This window comes from Bombyx mandarina, chromosome 15, assembly GCF_030267445.1.
Source record: "Bombyx mandarina strain Sakado chromosome 15, ASM3026744v2".
In the NCBI taxonomy this organism is placed as follows: domain Eukaryota; kingdom Metazoa; phylum Arthropoda; class Insecta; order Lepidoptera; family Bombycidae; genus Bombyx; species Bombyx mandarina.
The window spans coordinates 5,316,999-5,331,335 of NC_143221.1; the positions used below are offsets into that span (position 1 = coordinate 5,316,999).

Consider the following 14,337-nt stretch of genomic DNA (forward strand, 5'->3'; position numbering starts at 1 on the left):
ATAAAACTAGTTTCCTTAGAACCATATCTGTTCGTGTTTTTATAAAATCTTTTATTCTGTCTGATTTCAATGAAGTTACATCTTGCCACGCTAACTTGGGCTTATTTACTGACCCAGCGATACAAGCGATGGTATACGGTAACGGTCACTCATAAATAAATACATAATGTAACGAACGATGTAATGAACGCATCTCCGGCAAGCTACAGTTATCCGTCGGACCGCCTTGAATTGCAATGTAACAAATAAATTACCGCTACCATATTATGTTCAATTGAAACTGAATAAGTATGAATTTCATCAACATTTTAGATGAGGGTACTTTTGTTACGCATTACGCATTATTACGATATATATTTAAAGAATTTACAACACAACGGCTTCTTTTGTTGTTGTTTATAAAACAAATAAATAGCCCGTCCGAACGTAGCTAGAATAGCACCTTAGGCTAGAGATTACGTAAGAAAAAATGATTGTAATATTTTAGTCTATTTCATTATTCCAAACAACATTCTTATGCCTTGGAAACTAATGATAAAACGCTCGTCTGCCTACAAAGGCAATAAAAAAAAATTAAAAAAAATTAGAAAATCGATATAAATAAATTTGAATTAAAATAGTGTAAGAAAAAATGATTTAAAATTTATTTTTCATTTTTTATTGAATTTCAAGTTTATCAATATATTTTTTGGAGTTTACTCCTTTAGAATCGATTTACATATATAGGCCCGGGGTATGAAAATTATGGGGACCAAAATCGTACTAGCATGTCACACGAAATGCGTTATGCGCCTAGCATGTCACACGAAATGCGTTATGCGCCTGATTGGCTCCTGATTGCGTGATGCGTGCGCGCGCCAATCAGGAGCCAACGCGCGGCCGCGTTATCGCAGGTGACGCCGGGCTGCTGCGCCGGCAGTCCGCCACAAAGCCTCGTACTGATCGCGCGTTTCTCTCATTATTGTATTTTCATATATTTGTTAGTCGTTTGTTTTGTGTCTCGTTAATTTGTTAATAATCTGTTGTGTATCGTGTTGTCGTAATATAGAACTATTTCTCGTATTGTTTCGTTTAATTTTTTATATCCAGTAAACTCCAGTCGTGCGTCGGAGCGGACACACACACTTTTTTTTATTATCATCAGTCCTTAAGTAGTATACCAAATTTCGAGTTAATCCGACGTTTTGAAGGGGGTCAAAATCGGGTTCAAAGATTACGTTACAAACGTACATACGTCTGAAGCTAATAAAAGCGTATTAAAAACAAAATAAATCACTACTTTTTAAAGATCAGTCAACAGTTACAGAACGAACGCATACCTAGCGAACCTACACGTTGTGAAATATAGCACATAGTGTATATGCTAATACAAAAATTACATGTTGCGGTCCAGTTAGGGCGATCGGTCGGTTTTCGTGGGAACCATTGATTTCCAACATCTGTGGTGGGAAAGTTACTTGTATCTAAAGAACAAGACTTAAGTTGTACATTCGATAAACGAAATCTTGTACAATTTATTTACTAAAAGTACATGAGAAAGTCGAAAGCGTAAAAAAAATACTGGCCATAAACATTCCATTATGTGAACACAGTTTGTTTTGTCTGTACATTCCAAAAATAATCACAATTCTAGAAATTGTTTGTTTAGAACAAAACATATTTTTCTAGAAAATGTAAACAAAATCCTACTGAAGTATTATGAAGTAACAAATGAGCAACAAATGTTCATTACAACTATGAAACTGAAAAATATACGCAAAAATTTATAACTACGGAGGTAAATGAAAATTCATTATTCTCGTTCGACGAACAATTAAGTGTCAACACCTAAGATACTGCCAAAGTATTTTTAAGGATATAATTAAAGGTGTGATCTCATTATGTCTTGATCACAGATTATAATACTTACCACAAGAAAATCAATTAACGCTTGAACTTTTTTGGAGTTTACTCCTTTAGAATCGATTTACATATATAGGCCCGGGGTATGAAAATTATGGGGACCAAAATCGTACTAGCATGTCACACGAAATGCGTTATGCGCCTGATTGGCTCCTGATTGCGTGATGCGTGCGCGCGCCAATCAAAATCGTACTAGCATGTCACACGAAATGCGTTATGCGCCTGATTGGCTCCTGATTGCGTGATGCGTGCGCGCGCCAATCAAAATCGTACTAGCATGTCACACGAAATGCGTTATGCGCCTGATTGGCTCCTGATTGCGTGATGCGTGCGCGCGCCAATCAAAATCGTACTAGCATGTCACACGAAATGCGTTATGCGCCTGATTGGCTCCTGATTGCGTGATGCGTGCGCGCGCCAATCAGGAGCCAACGCGCGGCCGCGTTATCGCAGGTGACGCCGGGCTGCTGCGCCGGCAGTCCGCCACAAAGCCTCGTACTGATCGCGCGTTTCTCTCATTATTGTATTTTCATATATTTGTTAGTCGTTTGTTTTGTGTCTCGTTAATTTGTTAATAATCTGTAGTGTATCGTGTTGTCGTAATATAGAACTATTTCTCGTATTGTTTCGTTTAATTTTTTATATCCAGTAAACTCCAGTCGTGCGTCGGAGCGGACACACACACTTTTTTTTTTTTTTTTTTTTTTATTGCTTAGATGGATGCACGAGCTCACAGCCCACCTGGTGTTAAGTGGTTACTGGAGCCCATAGACATCTACAACGTAAATGCGCCACCCACCTAAACTTGACCTAAACTTAATATTACAATTATTTTATTACAAAACAGGGTGTGATAAATTTGAAATCGAGCGTAAACATGAAGTATGTTCACGAATGCTCAAGTAGTAGCAGAGTTCAGAATAGTCGACACCTGTCAGCGTGAATCATTAGTACTTACAAGTCTACTACAGTTTGCTATAAAAAGATTTACATCTTCGAAGTAGAATGATGACAAGTGGTTTTACGATGTAATTCAATGTGTTATCTTTTAGAGATCCGTTAAAATATTGTACAATCAAGCCAAAATATATTCGGATTAAAAATATTGTTTGTTGTGATGTCCATATATTATAAAAAAGGCAATATCGACTTTCTAGAAGCTATTAAAAAAAATTGTTATTTATTTTATTTGCACACACTTTGTTGGCCTGGTCCAAATACTTATTACCTTACCTGGTAGTAAGTAGTACTAGGTAAATATTGGTATTAGTATTGGCGAAGTAAACCTTGATTTTTCCTATATAACTTACACAACTGCTCTCCCCGTAATTCCAACTTTGAGTCTAGTGATAGGGCTTGTTTTGAGACGCTTGTACCGTCCGACTAATTCTACGCCGTAAATACTTTTCGATCTGATAGGAGGATGGCCGTTATGCCTAATGCCTCACGGGTGGGTGGCTGCATTCACTACACTCTATGGTTACTGAAGAATAACTTCTTAAAATCAGATGTACCGTGATTTGATCTGGCCGTCTATTATACGTTACTACCTATAGCTTCGCCCTCGTGGACAGGGCCGAACTGCGATACTTTAACACCAATGTTTTTTTTTGTATGGAAACTAGCGACATCTTGTAGCGGATACCCCTAAACCTATATGTTGTTAAAGTTAAGGCATTTAATTATTGTATAACGAAACACAGAAAATAAAAAAATACCGAAAATTCTTCCTTATTGGATGCTTAAAACACAAGAAGGCATTAGGTACTTTCCAAACTTTTCAAGTTTGTAATAGTAGCGGTTTAGCTTCTGCGTCAATTAGTTGGTTGAACAAGTTCACATAATTCGATAGTAAAATGATAATATCCAAACACCTTTAGTTTCTCGAAAGCTAAATCACTAAATGTTAATACAAAAATAACGCGTTGTGGTCTAGTGAGGCGATTGGACGGTTTTCGTGGGAACTTAACTGGTATATAGGTAACTAATAGCAATGGACTCGATCAGACAAGGCCTTTTACGGCACCTTTCAGTGATCAAGATCTTCTTACACGCTTCGTAACGGGCAAGTGGTTTTAACACTGCGTTGCATTTACTATTCATCATATTAAAACTGGTTTCGATATTTTATAAAATAAATACAATTGTTTACTTATTTCGAGATAAAAATCAATTGACTATCTCATTTACGAATATCTGTTAAGACGACATTTTATTGGATACACGTTTTATTGCTTTATAAATAAATCAATATGCTTTCCTAATAATCCTTTGTAGATTAGTGGAGATTCAAATTTTTAAATAGGTATTAATTTTTCTTGGTATTTAACTAGAAGGCATGATATTGTGAGAAAGAATTTGAAGTATCTCGACCTATGGGATCACACTAACTAATCTGAGAGCATTGCGGATATCTGAAGCATGACGCTGCGTAACGCCGATATCTAATACCCGTCCTTGCAAGTCCTCTCTAATGTTGAAAGATCGATATATCCATTCCTTGTCTGATTAAAATTGAAGTAATTAAGTACAACTTTAAATTCATTAAGTAAGTTGTAATCGCGATTTTGTTTTATTTCAAACTGCTCACAATTTATTTAATTTCCGATGTTCAATTTAAAATCGGCGTGCAATCAAAAAGTTTTTAAAAGATCACTATAAAGATAAAAAAAGGCCTTATGTCTCAAACTAAAATTCAATGAAACCCAGTATTACAATCCAATTCGTGAATACATTCAAAAAACCGAAAATATTATCTATACAAATATTATAAAGAGCAAAGATTTGTTTGTTTGTTTGTATTGAATAGGCTCCGAAACTACTGAATCGATTTGAAAAATTCTTTCACTGTTTGGAAGCTACACTATCTCGAGTGACATAGGCTATAATCATTTTTGAAAAATTATGGATCCTTACTACCTTAAAACTCCAATAATGTAACCCAAGGTGTAAACAAATTATCTAAAATATTCTTTACATAGCGTGCCCTGCGAAAACTATTGATGATAGAATAAAATAATTTACTACGACTTTGTAGAACCCATTATTATTTACAAAAAGCGTCGCGGCAGCATATGTCTAACTATTATAGTTATGCCGCAATAAGTGTTCTTTTATTTAAAAAAATTAAACAACGTCAAATATCGTTGAAATTTTTGTTAAAGACCCAAGCGGGCCGCTAGTCATTAATAAAGTCATGACCTAATGAAATCCATCAAGATTCGATCGCCAAGCCGAAACCTGACTAATGAACGTCAGCTTGTAAAACACACGAAATCATTCACGCCAGTCCTTATGTTATGGTAAGTATTAAAGCGATAAAACGAAGAACGCGTTACACTAATTAACGTCGTAAAAAGCCGCAAACCGAACGAGTGTGACCTAAATTATTTAGAAGCTTCCTCGTCACGAATTCGACCGTCCCAACACGGTTCCAGAAATATCTGATAATGCATTTGAAAATATTGAGGTTAATTTAGATTGCAGTCAATTTGGCAATATAAGCACGCCAGCCCGTTCTAGGTGATAGGTCAGTAATAAAATAGCCGATAAAGAATTGTTTTAAACCTTAACTCTTGTAAGCGATATAGATTCTATGACTAAGCTGACTAGTATACCTTCCAGATACCAGATATACTATAATACTAGTAAAAGATGGGTATTTTAGAATACCCGAAAATTTTAATGGCTGTGGGATTAGCCTGTTAGCGCGGATCAAGATAAAAAGCAGATCTGCTGAATAGTGCAGGTAGAAAAGTAAGTGTTCGGAACTTCTGATGGACAGTTCGGACGAGCGTAGAATAATACCGCGACTTCATGATGTAGTATTCAGATTGACACTTATTGTCTCCTCGATGATTGCAAATACATCAAGAAAGCGTTTCCGAAATACGAGTATCATGCGTACTAAATCAATGTCATCATTAATTTCTGTATATGTAGTCATAAGCATTACGAAGAATTGTATAAAACTAACAATACTAATACACAACTAGGAAATATTTCGGATGGAACAATAAAATATTCGAGTCTACAATATCGTTCCATTCAAATCGGCCACTGCACTTTTAATAGAAACCTATAAATAGGTCGGTGAAAGTTTTATGAAATTAGAAACACGGCCGAATACATACGGCTCTTAAAAGTATTTTGTCGAAGATGATTGCACCGTGTAAATTACAAAAGTAATTTTCTTTAAACCAATCATTTTATTCGAGTTTTATATACATGTATACACGTTAATATGTTATTTTGTGTTTCAAGTTTAGTTTTAAGAAATTTCTATGCACAATTTTTTTTTATCGCTTAAATTGGAGGACGAGCTCACAGCCCACCTGGTGTTAAGTGGTTACTGGAGCACATAGACATCTGTAACGGAAATTCGCCACCCACCTTGAGATTAAGGTCTCAAGTATAGTTACAACGGCTGCTCCACCCTTCGAACCGAAATGCATTACTGATTCACGGCAGAAATAGGCAGGCTGGTGGTACCTATCCGCTCGGACTCACAAGAGGTCCTACCACCAGTACATGTACATGTATTTTATTTGTTTTAGCAATATTACTCGTACTACTAGTACATACTACTTTAGTAATATTATTACTAGTGACATTAAAAGAATCAGATTAAATTTTATTGCTCAACACCATTTAAAGTATCATGATTAAGAAATATAATACAGAATAAAGCTCCATATAAACAAACACATATGGTTGCCAAATTTACGAAATAATGAATAAAATTTCTTTTAGAGACTAATTAAAAGTTTGTAAGTAAAAAATGTATACAAACTCGGATATCTACATATGTCTTATAGGTTAACTTTCTACACAAACGTTGATAGTACCGTCAACAAAATAAATACAATGTTAGTTTAATCTAATTCGCCAACCGCGATCTCTCGTGAGCACACTTCGCTTTAAAATTTAATGACTTAGAAAAAATAATAATAATAATTAATAACGTACGAATAGACCATGAGCGTTTTGTTCATATGAATTTGTCGCAATTGTATCAACCTACAACAAGACGTAGGTAGATTAATCGAAGCCCGGCTAGATGGTGCTAAATGAAGCATGAGCCCGAAAGCTGGTGGGGCCTCTTGTGAGTCCGCGCGGGTAGGTACCACCACCTGCCTATTACTGCCGTGAAGCAATAATGCGTTTCGGTTTGAAGGGTGGGGCAGCCGCTGTAACTATACTGAGACCTTAGAACTTATATCTCAAGGTGGGTGGCGTATTTACGTTATAGATGTCTACGGGCTCCAGTAACCACTGGACCACAAATTAGGTGGGCTGTGAGCTCGTTCACCCATCTAAGCAATAAAAAAAAAGCTCTTCCCTCTTTTATTTGAAAGCCGAGAAGAGTAATAACGCTTTGTTTTCTTCAAGGGTTGAAAACTCATCATTTTATACTGCGTCGCCTTCATCACCCAATTTAAAGATCATCTAAAACACGCTGACGAATCAGCTTGGCCATTGACCAAGACGCGGAGATTACTTTCTTCTAGTCCGTATCACTAAAACAAACCTACACTTTAAGCCCGCATGATTACTACCGCTACTAGAGGATAGTAATGGGAGTTTCATTAAACATTTTAGTCTATTTTACAAGAATAACATCATTAACAGAACTTCCTCTGAAAAGTAAACAAGCACCAGTCGTCGTAATTCCGAGAATATACATAAACAAATAATATTTATTATCCTCCCCAGAAGAAAATGCTGTTTATATGTATTTTGTCGGTACATTATTACAGATTTTATAGGGCTGACCAAAAATCTAAACATTATTAACCACGAATTTTTTTATCAATAAAATAAAATAAAACATTGCATGCTTCTGACTAAGCACTGATAGCCACTGGAAAGTGAAAATATTAAATTATTGATGTTATCAACATCAAGTTTTCTAATAAAAATGTACGTGTTGAATATCAGGAAAAATAGCACTAATAACAATTCGTGGATTGATGATCGTCTTCAGAAAAAACATTAAGACAAACTCAAGAGTTTTTATCTTAAATTATTTTTCTTAAGGACTAAATTATGGTCTCACATACTACCTCGGGCTACTACTAGAACCCCACCTTCCTCCTTTTAACCTTACCTCAACAATTATAATCTATATATCAAATATTAATCAATTTATAATACTTAATAAATTATTATATGTTAGACAGCCCTGCATTACATTCACAACATTACATTCTTTATTAATGGTATGGCGACTGGACCCTTGCTTTATCCCTCATATCACTGTCTTAGTTTCTAGTCGATCTTGAAAATGTCTACTGCCCGTAGATCAATCAGTACATAAATAGTACAGAAATGGTGCGTTATTACCGATATTTTAATTTAGGTCTTTAAAAAATAACCCCTTTAAATGTAGATTAAAAATAACTCTGAAATAATTAAAAATTGACGTTTAATCTCGCGGGCTACTTTTTCTTATTAATTTCCGAAGTTTCGATTGCTTACAGTTATCGTGGTCACGGATGACTAAGCTGTTAACTCAACAATAACGTAAAAGTATTTTTAATTATGTCTCCGACTAACGAAAATCGAAGAAAGCACAAGCTAAAATGTTCCGCTCCTATTTTTGCTTTTCCATTTTATGTACAATACTTTCAGTTCGACCATTCATTTATGTCTTTCATGTTTATATATTTAATAAATGTGACTCAAATAGTAACAAAATCACTTACAAAGAGAGTACACTAGATTGTCTACTCATAACACCTAACCTGTAGTCTCAAGGAAGAAAGAAACTCAATGTTTTTTTTTATTGCTTAGATGGGTGGACGAGCTCACAGCCCACCTTGTGTTAAGTGGTTACTGGAACCCATATACATCTACAACGTAAATGCGCCACCCACCTTGAGATATAAGTTCTAAGGGGTCAGTATAGTTACAACGGCTACTCCACCCTTCAAACCGAAACGCATTACTGCTTCACGGCAGAAATATGCGGGGTGGTGGTACCTACCCGTGCGGACTCACAAGAGGTCCTACCACCAGTAATTACGCAAATTATAATTTTGCGGTTTGATTTTTATTACACGATGTAATCATTCACCGTGGAAGTCAGTCGTGAACATTTGTTGAGTACATATTTCATTAGAAAAATTGGTACCCGACTGAGATTCGAACACCGCTGCATCGCTCAACACGAATGCACCAGACGTCTTATCCTTTAGGCCACGACGACTTCAATTATATTACAATATTCATAGTGAGGCGAATGAGAATATTTTGGTTTGATAGTTTATAACACGGAATAGATAAATAAGGTATCTATTCCGTGGTTTATAACACAGTTCAGTGCAGTAATTATAGAGTACATATTATGTTTTATTGTTCACTAAAATACTATCTCTTCAGAACGAGCGTCTGATCGTTAGAATCAGAGAACTAACATGGATTGTATGAAACTATGTGCTTATTATGGTTTGAAAAAATACCAATATTACAATGCGAAATATTTAGGATGTTACATTTTATACTTAATTTCTTTATAAAAAGATAGCGTTGTATAAACTTAAAGTCTTCGTTATTTTTTAAAACGTGTAATCTTCAAATTATTTCAAAATCTATATTCATCTTACACTTAAATGCTGAGCTTTAATGTAGTTATCGGGATGCACTGTTTAATTCTAATAATAACTCCATTGATGTACTGTATTTTTTAATCATAAAGTTCAAAAGGAATTTATGCTAATTATAAATATGAATGCACAAGTGAGTGAATGAATGATACAGATAAATTCAACGGCTTATGCTTGAGACCAGTATCTGTGTAGGAGTTAGGAATCACAATGAATATCAGAGAGTTAAAACAAATACAAGGTTGAAATGTATTATATATTTTTTTATTTTATGAATTTAATTCAGGAGTTCGAGGTCCTTTGTCAATTGGATCCCTTTGCATAAATTTAAAAATAAACACAAAGTTGAATTTACGTTACTTCGATCTAAATTTAATCATGACCAGAACGTCGTTAGGTACAATTAAATACAAATTGTGATAAAATATGTGCACATAAATCAATTTTAAAATAGAGCATCAATCTCTTGGAGCGCACCACGAGCGCACGCACTATTGATTAATCGTGGAGGCGGGATTAGTTTCGAAACACACAGAGTGAATCGACAATTATCGATTATTAAAAAAAATCTGAACGGGACTATTTCACATGGCGTATTTTCCAGCTAAATATATGTGCCAAATTCGAATTTCTCAAAATTTTCTGCTTAATCCACGAACTAAATTAGAAAGAAACGTCACCATTGCTATAATTTCATATTACATAGTCGCAGGACGAAGTCTGCTGAATATTCGTAAATCTTTAATTTCCAAATTGGTCACTACCACACGTTTGAAAATAGAAAAAAGTATTTTTTACAATTCAACACGAAACCACAAAAAAATCTATATTTATTTTATTTTCGTATGTCCGTAGTAAGGTCCGAATTTAATTAATCTCAATAGTAAATTGTCTAATTTAGTGCAGTATTAATTTTGAATTAGCACGGGATCATTTAGTTTGTTGCCTGTGTGTTCCGATCCGTTGAGTAGGCGTAAAGTCTTACAACGTATAATGTATATGCAAAATAAGCGTCGATGGAACCAGATGAACAATGTATTGCATAATGTACACGTGCAATGAACTATGCAGTATCAACGTCGGAGCTGTCTCGCCTAAGATGCCGTTACAGGAATATATAATCATGGCTTCAACGGTCAATAAATATACCTAGTTGTCATAAACATTTACATAACCCTTTAGTCGACGTGAGATAGTTTTCTAAGTCAGCACATAATTTGTGATTTGGTGTTACATTATATTGAATTTTATTATGAAAACGATGACCTTTTGATTTCACGCCGACATGTTCGGAATGCTGGTTGATTTTTCACCAAACCATAGTAATTTTATGTAAGTTACACATATAGATACTTAAAATCGTGATAGTTTATAATAACCAACTGTAATCTGTTTTGTTACATATGAGATGGATCCAACACGATTGGTGCAAACATTGAGACTATAAATAGAAATGTCGGGGCAATTCTCGAATGAGGACAGCTGGAGCCCGACGTCTATGGGATTTCTTGGACAATGAATTTTACGAGCCCACACTCCGGGAACGATGTGTCGGTTTTACTGTCTCTTTAACCTCATTCTTCGACAAAGACATACACTATATACTATATACAAGTTATTGCGATATATAATGTTCAGAAATTTGCCTCAAAATATTTCACATAGTTTAGAGTTTAAATTAAAATGCAAGTTTATTGCATACGATATTCAATAATTTAATCTGTATTTTACTTGACTTAAACTTATCTTAAATATGTATTTTATATTATCCAAATAATAGTTTTCGGCCATTTAGTAGACTAATCTATTAACAAAGTTGTCGTCGCCTAAAGAAAGCCCCTCGGTGATCTTGTATCGAGCGAAGTCACTATGCCAGTGTTCAATTATCTCACATGCATTTATTACGTCTACGTATTCACGATCAACTACCGCGTTAAAAGAATGAAAGAATAATAAAAATGAAACTCGCAAAAAAAAAACAGTAATTACTTTTTAAAATTTGCGTAATAATTATGTACGGATAGTGCGATCTACACGGATAGGTACCGAAAATACAGCATTGTTGTTAACTTTAAGCAATAAGTGACACGGATTCAATATTTTTCTTAAAGTTGTTTAAGGTAGTTGGGATGATATTAGATTGGACCCGTGAAACTTAATACAAGATAGATATCCTATCTATAAACCGGAAAGGACGGTGGCTACGCGTTAGAAATAGGCATGACGGTGATACTCGTAATCTACAACCAACGTTTATATGAAACATATTTATTAGGTGTATTTATAGATTTTGCCACAAAACGTCACACGAGCAGCATTCAAAGTAGGACTGAGAAAGCGGTGATGGACTTCAAAGTAGAACGGACAATAAGCCATCACCAAGCATATCATTTTAATATCACAATCATTAGACACAATATCTATATATTAATACGTGAAGCAAAAACTTAGTACCCCTTTTTACGAAAATTTCGCGGACGGAGGAATATGAAATTTCCACACTTATAGAGAATATAGAGAAGGAGTGCATAACGCTAATATTTTTTAAAAATAACGCATAAAAGATACATTAAATCAATAAAGAAAACATTACACACACTGCGATGTATTTGACACTCAAACATATGTCTAAATAGGTACTCTTTGTTTATTGTCAAACTTTAGTTAATGCTTAAAGTCTGTGATCAAATTGAAAATAGGTTAATATTGTTTATCTTTAATATTATTTGTCTATAGTGTAGTCTTGGCGAAATTTGTGATTATAGCAGTAGTCTTTGACAATAACTATATAACCATAATAATGTTCAAATTTATAATTTCAATTAATTTCGACTGGGACCACTAGTTATTTTAATCCGCTGTTCCACCTTTTCAAATATTATTTTGAGACACGCGGTACAGGATGAAAGCCCTGAATTTAGAATCAAATTTAATGGATGAGTCTTTTTTGATCACCGTAAAGAGAAAAGTAAGGGTTATGACGTTACTAACGGTGAACAGGAATACAGTGGGGCCTTATCGCTTTAAAACTTTAAGCGACCGCTTTTAGACACCTTTAATTGCAACACACAAAATTTTTCAGTAGAATGAAACAACTATATAGTTAACGTAAAAATAAACTTAATGTTTAACACAAAAACTAGACCACTACGACCGTCTCTGACTTTTCCTATGGCGAGTGCTCATTTAGGAGCATTATTTCCGTTGGATTATGTTCTGACACTGTCATTAAAATAATGATTTGATAAAATATTCATGTGAGTATACGAAAACATTTTTAATCGCACCATTATATTAATTAGTATTATTATGGCGTATAGCATCGTCTGTGAGATCGTAAAATTGTAAATACCAACCCAAAAGTTATCATGGAGATTTTTTGTAATTGGCCACGTCATTCACATTGCTAACAAAATACCGAGCACTGCCGACCACGCTACTCATTAAATTAATTCTTCTGAAAACTTAAAATACTACCGGAATACTGTTTAGTCTTTGAAGCTGCGAAGCTCCCCCTCACCGATTCAATTTTCAAAACAATTGTCAAATAAGATGTTATAAAAGGTGATATGAGTGTGTTATATAATAATATACATGTTTCTATTTTACTAATACTCGCAAAATACTAATAATAATCGGAAATGGTGTTCGATAGGACACACTCTACGGCGCAGCGGAATCAACGCAGTATCAATCGCGTTTGAGGAGCAACTTCATGGCAGAACAACTGGTAGCACTGCACACACTTGGCGACGCACCGTAGAGAGCGAGATGATTACTGCCAACCTGACCTGGAGTGATTTTAAGCAGCAAGCGCAAGACAAGGTCAAGTGAAAACAACTTGTGAGGGCCCTATGTACCTTAGGACTACAACACCAATACCCGCAGAAATCAAAAATATTTAAAAACTTGGTTCACCAATGCAATTAAAGTTTCGATCTCATCTCTCACAGTTGGTTCACATTGTAATGTCTTCCGACAACGACTTGATATCGGTTGGGCCGGATACTTGTTGCCCATCTAGCCCAATAAAAAAGACATTGCACTGCAATAGACGACGGTTATATTGTTTATTAAATTAATTAAGTATCGTTATATTTTTAAAACATGTTTTATGTTCAATAAACAGAGTCACACACTATAAATCAAACATGCAATTAATGCAATGACAATCAAAGAGACCTTTTAGTAACGAATTGAAAGAAAAGAAAAAAAAACAATTTATATTACTGATGATTTTTAAAACAAGCATAATAAATTCGTTATTAAATGTTCGCAAATCCCAAAACATCCAAAAACATTTTATTTTGTTACATGTTCCATAAATTTATAGCCAGATACGTTGGTAGTTAAAATGTTATCCACGCGATCGCTACACCAACGTTTTTGTCCCATATTGCTCTTTCATTTCACTGTTTATAAAAAAAAACAGTAGTCTTTTGATTGCTTACATTTGGCGCGTTATGGTCGAACGCGCACATGGCGTATACAGGCCATGACATCACCACAATGTGGTTTGATTTAGCATCAATGTTATTGCGGCCAGACATTATAACATGAATAAAAGTGTAACTTCTTTATTTTACATAGTAATAATACTCCCACTTCATTTCCATGTTATTATCTCGTGTTGGTACTCTCCCATGGTAATAAGGTGCTATTATAAGCCCACATGAGTCAATGAGTACCACATTCAGAAACTATTTTGTTTTTTTTTATGATTGAGTGATTACTGGTGGCCCTGAGGCCTTTCCGCTTTCACAAGGACAGGTGGGCGAGCAAGGGCTCAGCCAGGAGGGATGGGATTTGCTAACAGGTACCCGAGCGC

At 34.9% G+C, this 14,337-nt stretch overlaps 1 protein-coding gene across 9 annotated transcripts in view; it reads right to left on the minus strand.

Annotated features, from left to right (window-relative positions):
• The window catches only part of raskol (Ras GTPase-activating protein raskol), a 202,919-nt gene that overhangs the window by 124,199 nt on the left and 64,383 nt on the right, over positions 1–14,337 (minus strand). The window lies entirely within an intron of this gene.